A 9,483-nucleotide genomic window follows, 5' to 3' on the forward strand; every position below is an offset into this window, starting at 1 on the left:
AAACACACAGCAACAGAAAGTACCAGCGTGCCTTCAAACACTTTGTTGCAGGAAATGTTCAAAATGTCCTCCGTTAGTGAGGATACATGCATCCACCCTTCGTCGCATTGAATCCCTGATGCGCTGATGCAGCCCTGGAGAATGACGTATTGTATCACAGCCGTTCACAATATGAGCAGGAAAAGTCCCTACATTTGGTACCGGGGTTGCGTAGATAAGAGCTTTAAAATGCCCCCATAAATGAAAGTCAAGAGGGTTGAGGTCAGGAGAGCGTGGAGGCCATGGAATTGGTCCGCCTGTACCAATCCATCGGTCACCGAATCTGTTGTTGAGAAGCGTACGAACACTTCGACTGAAATGTGCAGGAGCTCCATCGTGCATGAACCACATTTTGTGTCGTACTTGTAAAGGCACATGTTCTAGCAGCACAGGTAGAGTATCCCGTATGAAATCATGATAACGTGCTCCATTGAGCGTAGATGGAAGAACATGGGGCCCAATCAAGATATCACCAACAATGCCTGCCCAAACGTTCACAGAAAATCTGTGTTGATGACGTGATTCACAATTGCGTGCGGATTCTCATCAGCCCACACATGTTGATTGTGAAAATTTACAATTAAATCACGTTGGAATGAGACATCATCCGTAGAGAACATTTGTACCCAAATGAGGATTGACACATTGTTGGATGAACCATTCACAGAAGTGTACCCGTGGAGACCAATCACCTGCTGATAGTGCCTGCACACGCTGTACATGGTACGGGAACAACTGGTTCTTCCGTAGCACTCTCCATACAGTGACGTGGTCACCGTTACCTTGTACAGCAGCAAATTCTCTGACGCTGACATTAGGGTTATCGTCAACTGCACGAAGAATTGCCTCGTGCATTGCAGGTGTCCTCGTCGTTCTAGGTCTTCCCCAGTCGCGAGTCATTCGCTGGAATGTTCCGTGCTCCCTAAGACGCCGATCAATTGCTTCGAACGTCTTCCTGTCAGGACACCTTCGTTCTGGAAATCTGTCTCGATACAAACGTACCGCGCCACGGCTATTGCCCCGTGCTAATCCATACATCAAATGTTCATCTGCCAACTCCGCATTTGTAAACACTGCACTGACTGCAAAACCACTTTCGTGATGAACACGAACCTGTTGATGCTACGTACTGATGTGCTTGATGCTAGTATTGTAGAGCAATGAGTCGCATGTCAACACAAGCACCGAAGTCAACATTACCTTCCTTCATTTGGGCCAACTGGCGGTGGATCGAGGAAGTACAGTACATACTGACGAAACTAAAAGCGTTTCCGGACACATGTCCACATAACATCTGTTCTTTATTTGTGTGTGAGGAATGTTTCCTGAAAGTTTGGCCGCACCTTTTTGTAACACCCTGTAGTATTAGTTTTGTCAGCTGGTGTATAATACTTACTGAAACGAAAAAAAGAGAAATAGATCATGCGCAATATGCTGTGTCTAAGTAATAAAAAACATAATCGATATTTTAAAAAAATGCAAACAAGGACAATATGGTTCAAAAGAGGAACAGTGGATATGATGCCCAAACGTAGTTTTCTCTTTCAATGGCGCATCCGATCATTGATCATCTCTAAACGGACGAAACTCAAACGAAATCGAGCACTAGTATAAAAAAATGTGTAGAGGAAACTGTATTATGCCTATGGTAATAACTGGAACCTTCCTAGACGAAGGACTAATACCTGGTGGCAAGTGGCGAATGAACGTAGTGTTGGTAACAGTGAACTGACCTTGAACAGCGGTTCTCATCCTGGAGGTAATTGCCCCCCCCCCCCCCACCCAAGGTAAAAACAAAAGTTTTCGATTGTGATTCGCTCATTTCTTATCACTAATTCGTAAGACTGTAATGTTGATTATACCGGGTGTTTCTCCTTTGGGATGTCAGACAAATTTCCTCTGGTGATCCAGCAGATATTTGCAATTTCTTTTCTTCAGTGTGTGGCTGGAGTCACCCCAGACAAACATTGCTTATGACGTCTCTCATACGACGTCCAGTTTCGATGAAAAATGTCGTTTTGTATCCGGTTGCAATCAAAATATTACGTACCCATTGGACAGAAGGGCCACAAATTAGTCTAGTGCATCATTCGTTTTATAGATGTATATTGACAGGGACAGTAAAACACTAAGAATGACCCGGCTGAGCAGCGCTTCTGCACGGCTACAGCAGTCAGCGCGGGCAAGGGCGGCGCTGTCGTTGCTACAGTGTTGGTTATCCATCATACACTCCTGGAAATGGAAAAAAGAACACATTGACACCGGTGTGTCATACCCACCATACTTGCTCCGGACACTGCGAGAGGGCTGTACAAGCAATGATCACACGCACGGCACAGCGGACACACCAGGAACCGCGGCGTTGGCCGTCGAATGGCGCTAGCTGCGCAGCATTTGTGCACCGCCGCCGTCAGTGTCAGCCAGTTTGCCGTGGCATACGGAGCTCCATCGCAGTCTTTAACACTGGTAGCATGCCGCGACAGCGTGGACGTGAACCGTATGTGCAGTTGACGGACTTTGAGCGAGGGCGTATAGTGGGCATGCGGGAGGCCGGGTGGACGTACCGCCGAATTGCTCAACACGTGGGGCGTGAGGTCTCCACAGTACATCGATGTTGTCGCCAGTGGTCGGCGGAAGGTGCACGTGCCCGTCGACCTGGGACCGGACCGCAGCGACGCACGGATGCACGCCAAGACCGTAGGATCCTACGCAGTGCCGTAGGGGACCGCACCGCCACTTCCCAGCAAATTAGGGACACTGTTGCTCCTGGGGTATCGGCGAGGACCATTCGCAACCGTCTCCATGAAGCTGGGCTACGGTCCCGCACACCGTTAGGCCGTCTTCCGCTCACGCCCCAACATCGTGCAGCCCGCCTCCAGTGGTGTCGCGACAGGCGTGAATGGAGGGACGAATGGAGACGTGTCGTCTTCAGCGATGAGAGTCGCTTCTGCCTTGGTGCCAATGATGGTCGTATGCGTGTTTGGCGCCGTGCAGGTGAGCGCCACAATCAGGACTGCATACGACCGAGGCACACAGGGCCAACACCCGGCGTCATGGTGTGGGTAGCGATCTCCTACACTGGCCGTACACCACTGGTGATCGTCGAGGGGACACTGAATAGCGCAAGGTACATCCAAACCGTCATCGAACCCATCGTTCTACCATTCCTAGACCGGCAAGGGAACTTGCTGTTCCAACAGGACAATGCACGTCCGCATGTATCCCGTGCCACCCAACGTGCTCTAGAAGGTGTAAGTCAACTACCCTGGCCAGTAAGATCTCCGGATCTGTCCCCCATTGAGCATGTTTGGGACTGGATGAAGCGTCGTGTCACGCGGTCTGCACGTCCAGCACGAACGCTGGTCCAACTGAGGCGCCAGGTGGAAATGGCATGGCAAGCCGTTCCACAGGACTACATCCAGCATCTCTACGATCGTCTCCATGGGAGAATAGCAGCCTCCATTGCTGCGAAAGGTGGATATACACTGTACTAGTGCCGACATTGTGCATGCTCTGTTGCCTGTGTCTATGTGCCTGTGGTTCTGTCAGTGTGATCATGTGATGTATCTGACCCCAGGAATGTGTCAATAAAGTTTCCCCTTCCTGGGACAACGAATTCACGGTGTTCTTATTTCAATTTCCAGGAGTGTATTTTATTGTTTCTATTGACACATGTCGACAAAACGAATGCCGGACTAGGCTAAGTTATTACCGCTCTGATGAATCCGACTTTAAAATCATTTTGTTTACAACCGGAAACAAAACGTACACTTAGAGTGGAAGCTCGGCGTCGCGAGAAAGACGTGATGACATTCTTTGTTTGAGCAGATTCCAGCTACACGAAACTGCAAATATCTGGTGAAACACCAGACGAAGTGCGTCTGAAGACCCGTAGGAGAGACACCCTTTATAAGACAAATAAATTTCTTTCAAATAATAGCATTACTGCTTGACACAATGTGATTGGACGTTACAGCTTATTAAACGAATGTATGAACATCTTCTCCCTCACACAATGCTTCACGCATGTCTTGTACTTTGTACCATACATATTTGCATATTTGAGAGCAAAATTGAGGCATGTACATCTCATATGCTTAAATGTCTCCCGAAAATCCTTTGTCTGATGTACTTTCCATAGTGGAGAAGCAATTGTTTCATTATAAACTACGCAACAGATTAGGGAACTAATCGTTAGCACCTTCCTCTGTTGCCCCCTCCTCTTCCACCCCTCCCACCTGTTGCCACAAAAACGTATGTGATCACACGACAGACAACTCGTTTTTCGCACTGACCGCTCCTTGTTTGCCTTCTAGCTCTCGTATCACATCCTAACATTCCCAATTCGGACTGGTAGAGTTAGTAAAAACAGAAATCGTACTCCAGAGTAACATAACATACTGTAACAAGGTAAACTTCCCCTCCCCCCCCCCCCCCCCCACACTCTACGATTCAGTGGTAAAAATTGCACAGATCAAGCATGGAAACAGGAAGATGATGTATTGAACTGTGGAAAAAGAGGCAAAGTAGAAACATTTTTGTAGCGCCTACAATTACTACTACCATTATTATGAGTGGCAGTGATCATATACAAACCAATGACAGCCAGAAGTCTCTAAATTTCTCCCAGTTCAGAAGTAAGAAATCCAGCAACCGAGTGATTTACAAAGTACAGTGCATAATTTAATCTTGGTTTTATTTTGAGCGGCGGTACATGGTGCGGAAGAAGGAACTGTCGCTACAGGTAGGAGTGGAGCAGAGGAAGCATATTTTGAAGCATGTGTGTAGCCTGAGTGTGGACAGTTTTCTTTTCAGAGAAGGAGCTGCAGCCATCGCTTATGTTGCACCAAGACTCGCGCACTTATGGTAATGTACAAATGTAATTATGTACAGAGACAGTTTATCCGTGCCGGGAAAAGAGAATCTCGACGACTTTAGCTGTTTCCGGTATCGGTAATGATAAAAAGTCGGTCCCAGGAATTCAAAAAGCGTATCAGAACCTGCAGCCGTTCCCGAGACTAATCTGGACATACAAAAGAGGCGAGCAGGGGACTTCAGTTTATACATGTAGAGAGAGGTGGTTTAATAAAATGTTTTTACTTACTAACTTAAGCGTTATTACAACTTAGATTTTTGTTTACATGCAGCAATTTTTGTCTGCTATGCTTCTGACGGATGATGTATGCAATATAAGGTGCAACGGCAAAATATATTTTATGTGATATAATTTAACAATTTTCGGAGATTTCTTCTGGACTTTCATTGGGATAGCTTACTTTTTGGTAAATTTCATGACTGTAGGTCAGCGGGAAGTATCTTATAGGTTTTGATGAGTAAATCTGCAGTATCAAAATATGTGATATAAATGGTCGTATCTTTTGGTTGGATTGAGTTAGAGACTTAAATGTTTTACAACGCCAGGTCACGATAGACCACTGTATGCGACACAGTTTTCAACTTCATGCGCCTACCTATTACTGAGAAAAGGTGGTCTTAACAGACGAACAGACGAGAAAAAATTAAAACAAAATCGTGTAATATGATTACAAATTAACGATTTTCGCTTTTCTTGATTTGTGTAACGTTGTTTTTTGCAAAATCTGAAGATTATAAATCACCATGTTGTAGGCTATGAGTGCTGATGAGTTAGTTCGCGAGTATCAAAATGTATGGCCATGTCTCTTGACTACATGACTTAGGAGCTTAAATGTCTTACACCACCAAGAAACCGGAGATCCTAGTATGTGACATAAGTGTCAACTTTACATGCCAACCTGTTCCAGAGAAAGATTCTTAGCAGCCGGACAAACAGACAGGCAGACAACAAAGCGATGTTTGAAGGGTTCCTTTTTACAAACTGAGCCACGGAGCCCTACAAGGATTGTTAGAAATAAACAGAAGCACTTCCCTCGTTGACTTATTAGTTCGTGGTTTTTGGTTTTACAGGACACCTTCAAAAACTAAATATCGTTCATCTTTCGTCATTTAAAATTGAGACATGTACATCTCATATGCTTAAACGTCTCACGAAAATGCTTTCTCTGAGGTAGTTTCCATAGCGGAGAAGGAATTGCTTCACTACACACTACGCAACAGATTAGGAAACTAATCGTTAGCACGACACAATAGTAATAATAGCTATTACATTGTTGTAGGGCCTCAATTATTATTATTATTATTATTATTAGTGGGAGTTAGCATAAACAAACCGTTGACAGCCTGAAGTCTCCCAGTTTCGGCCAGTTCAGAAGCAAGAAGTCCAGTAACCAAGTATTCAAAGGAAATTCCTTACGTAAAAATGGTTCAAATGGCTCTGAGCACTGTGGGACTTAACTTCTGAGGTCATCAGTCCCCTAGAACTTAGAACTACTTAAACCTAACTAACCTTGAAACGTCCCCTTAGAAAAATTAATGAACTACTGTGCAGATAAACATATTACATTATTTGATTTTCAAACAGATGAGCAAAACTGAACGTACTCAGACATTACTCTCTTTACTTATTCTGATCAACACTAAACTGACGCACAATATTTTTAGCGCAACGCAATCTGTCTTTCAAAAATCCCTACAAAAGAATGGCCCTGACTAACATTAACCTATACGTTTCACAAATCACTTATCTCACAAAAATCTTCGTTACTCGAACTACTTCAATACAGCGAACGCCACTACTGTCAGCCAAATAAAAGATTCAAACTAGCGAAGGCACTAACTACTGATAGGCATAGTTAGCAAATGAAAGATTTTGATAGAGAACAAACAATGTATTTACCTCAATGGTGTTCCAAAGTGATAATATATGTATCAGTCCATGATATCCAATATTACAAATTTACTCTTGCTGATGGACACACGTCCAGATCGTCCGCTCTCAAAATTCCGCCATCTCTCCCCCCACATCCACCACTGCTGGCGGCTCACCTCCAACTGCGCAACGCTACGCGCTGTTAACAGCCAACAGCCCAACACTACAATAGCGAATATTACAACAATGCCACCCAGCCACAGACTGCACACAGCACATACAGTGATTTTTATACAGTGCGCTACGTGGCGTTACCAGTATAAAAACCTAAACAGCCTACTTACAACCTAAGGACATCACGCACATCCGTGCTTGAGGCAGGATTCGACCCTGCGACCGTAGCGGTCACGCGGTTCCAGACTGTAGCGCCTAGAACCGCTCGGCCACTCCGGCCGGCTTCCTTACGTATATACCTGACATTGCCAGAGGAAGAGAGATCTCTATATCAATGTAATAAAAGTTCCGAAACAGAAGTTGTGTTGCCCACATTGCAGCTGATAGATATCTTGATTACTGATTTCAGCGAAGTTATACTGCCATGTTCAGACCATCGGATGAGTGAAATGTAAAGCCCCTCCATGACTTCAATGGGCCGATGGCAGTATGTCACACGTAGGGACTTTACAGCTCACGTATCCGATGATCTGAAGATGATAATGAAACTTTGCTGAAACAGGATGCGTATCAACTGCGATCTGGGCAATAAAACTTCATTTTTTTATATTAAAATTATTTTTCATTGTATCGTATTTAGACGTTAGTGATGATAATATGAAATTTACTGGCAGATTAAAACTGTGTGCCGGATTGAGACTCGAACTCGGGACCTTTGCCTTTCGCGGGCAAGTGCTCTAGTGGTAGAGTACTTGCTAGCGAAAGGCAAAGGTCCCGAGTTCGCGTCACGGTCCAGCACACAGTTTTAATCTGCCTGGAAGTTTCGTATCAGCGCACACTCCGCTGCAAAGTGAAAATTTCATTCAGTGTTGATAATGTTGGGGGGAACGAAGTGGTGTAAGCTGGGGTAGTAGCTAATATTTGCATGAGCTCAGGACTAATGGCAACGTCGAGAAAGGTTGGCAATCACTGAAAGAAAACGAAGAAATATTAAGTGGACACAAGTGCCGCAGTGGTTGTATCTCAGTCGTGGTCATCATAAGGCTGATTAACAAAGACAATAACAATTAAAAATTTATATGTGGCCCTAGTCAGTTTACTAGTCGTAACACAGAAAAGCAAGTGTTTCAAAAAATGATTAGCCACCTAAAGTTTAGCCTTTCCTGTAGAAGAGAGCAGCGGAAAGAACGCGAGCGCCGAAAAGTTAGATTGAGGTTGGTACCTGTTGTGCGGCCGCGGCCGGTGCCACCGCTCGCGAGTCGCCGGCTGGTCGGTTCCCTGCGCAGATCCGCGGCGCACTGCCACCTGGTGCTCACGGCGATCGAGTACTCCCCTGGTGTGGGTAGCCGCCTGCCGAGGTATATAGCCGCCCGAAACCGTCCAGCCAGCTGATCCGGCCGCAGCCTCCCTCTCTCCCCTCCGCCTGCCACCGTCGTCCCTCCTCTTCCACCCCTCCCACCTGTTTCCACAAAAACGTATTTGATCACACAACAGACAACTCGTTTTCGCACTGACCGTTCCTTGTTTGCCTTCGAGTTTCTCGTACCACATCCTAACATTCCCGATTCGGACTAGTAGAACTAGTAAAACTAGTAAAAATAGAAATCGTACTCCACAGCATCATTCAGTAACACAGGTAACTTTCTAACTTCCCATCCACGATTCGGACTAGTAGAACTAGTAAAACCAGTAAAAATAGAAATAGAACTCCACAGTAACATTCTGTAACACGGGAAACTTTTCAACTTCCGATCCCCCGCCCCAATACCCAAGATTCAGTGGTAAAATTGCCCGGTGGATAGTGTGAACGCAGATCAAGCATGAAAATAGGAAGACGGTGTATTGAACTGTGGAAAAAGAGGCGATAGCAATGGAGATACTATCGAAGACAGTGCTGCCAAGGCAGAGTTGCTAAACACAGCGGCCGGCCGAAGTGGTCGCGCGGTTCTGGCGCTGCAGTCTGGAACCGCGAGACCGCTACGGTCGCAGGTTCGAATCCTGCCTCGGGCATGGATGTGTGTGATGTCCTTAGGTTAGTTAGATTTAACTAGTTCTAAGTTCTAGGGGACTAATGACCTGAGCAGTTGAGTCCCATAGTGCTCAGAGCCATTTGAACCATTTGAACTAAACACAGCGTTCCGAAATGCCTTCACAAAAGAAGACGAAATAAATATTCCAGAATTCGAATCGAGAACAGCTGCTAACATGAGTAACGGAGAAGTAAATATCCTCGGAGAAGTGAAGCAACTTAAATCACTTAATAGAAGAAAGTCTTCTGGTCCAGACTGTATACCAATTAGGTTCTTTTCGCAGTATTCTGAAGCACTAGCTCCGTACTTAACAACCATATACAACCATTCACTCGACGAAAGATCCGTACACAAAGACTGGAAAGTTGCACATTCAAGAAAGGTAGTAGGAGTAATCCACTAAATTACAGGCCCATATCGTTAACGTCAATATGCAGCATGATTTTAGAACATATATTGTGTTCGAACATAATGAATTACCTCGAAGAAAAC

General features: G+C 45.2%; 1 protein-coding gene across 2 annotated transcripts in view; it reads right to left on the reverse strand.

Moving 5' to 3' along the window:
- LOC126419028 (sensory neuron membrane protein 2-like) overlaps positions 1-8,292 on the reverse strand; it is a 242,499-nt gene extending 234,207 nt beyond the window's left edge. For both annotated transcript variants that reach the window (XM_050086088.1, XM_050086087.1), the window contains exon 1: positions 8,184-8,292. The gene's annotated coding sequence lies outside the window, so the exon portion shown is untranslated. The remainder of the gene's footprint in view (positions 1-8,183) is intronic.
- Between the last annotated feature and the right edge of the window lie 1,191 nt (positions 8,293-9,483).

The sequence above is a fragment of the Schistocerca serialis genome, chromosome 9, assembly GCF_023864345.2.
Source record: "Schistocerca serialis cubense isolate TAMUIC-IGC-003099 chromosome 9, iqSchSeri2.2, whole genome shotgun sequence".
NCBI classification, from domain to species: Eukaryota; Metazoa; Arthropoda; class Insecta; order Orthoptera; family Acrididae; genus Schistocerca; species Schistocerca serialis.